This window comes from Bidens hawaiensis, unplaced genomic scaffold (assembly GCF_021521415.1).
Source record: "Bidens hawaiensis isolate Kalapana, Puna unplaced genomic scaffold, B.hawaiensis_p1.1 tig00011150_1, whole genome shotgun sequence".
NCBI classification, from domain to species: Eukaryota; Viridiplantae; Streptophyta; class Magnoliopsida; order Asterales; family Asteraceae; genus Bidens; species Bidens hawaiensis.
Window position 1 is genome coordinate 138,487 of NW_027491862.1, and position 1,083 is coordinate 139,569.

The window sequence follows — 1,083 nt, forward strand, 5'->3', positions numbered from 1 at the left end:
CCCATTCAGCAAGCTTTGGTTCGCGCGTTCCACTTGGCCATTCCCTTGAGGGTGGTATACTGAAGTGAAGACCTGGTTGATGCGCAATTCTTTGAGCCAACTGGATATCTTCTTGTCAGTGAATTGTTTGCCATTGTCGCTCACAATTTCCATGGGCAGGCCAAAACGGCATATGATGTGGCTCCAAATAAATTGCTTCATTGCCTCGGCTGTGATTTTTGCCAGTGGCTTGGCTTCAACCCATTTTGTGAAATAATCTACTGCCACTACCAAAAATTTTAACCGCCCTTGCGCTTGTGGTAAGGGACCCACAATATCGATTGCCCATTTGTGGAAAGGCCATGCGGAGGTCACCGGAATCAAGTTGTTCTTTGGCCGCATGGTGTTTGGCGCATAGCTCTACACGCTTTGCATTTTTGGATCTCTTTTAACGCGTCCAAGTACATGCCTGGCCAATAGTAACCTGCGTTCATTGCCTTGGCAACCACCATGCGCGGGCCAGCATGTATTCCACAGATTCCCTCGTGTATCTCTCTGATCACATAGCTTGCTTCCTCGGCGTCTAAGCATTTCATGAGCGGTCCAAGATAAGAGCGTCGATATAACGTACCATCAAGCAGTTCGTAGTTCTGCGACTTGTGTCCTATCTTCCTCGCCTGTACGCGATCGTCTGGTACTTTTCCCTCCTTCAAGAATTCCATTATTGGAGTTATCCATGATGAAGGTGTTGTATGAATTACAAGGACAGACTTCGCTTCCACCAACGGGTTGCTCATTACTTCCACTCTGACATCTTTGCCGAAATGATCGAAGCAGGTTGATGCCATCTTGCTCAGCGCGTCGGCAGACTTGTTTTCACTGCGCGGAATATGTATGATTCTGAAGAAGTCAAATTGCTCGGTGAGTTTCTTCGCTTGCTCTAAATACAGAGGCATAGTGTTCTCCTTGGCATCATAAAGGCCATTGACCTGTGCTGCTACCAAGTATGAATCGACATGAGCCTCTAGCTTTTTAACTCCGAACTTGTGCGCGATGCGCAGACCAGCCAGCAGGGCTTCATACTCAGCTTCATTGTTGGTGCTC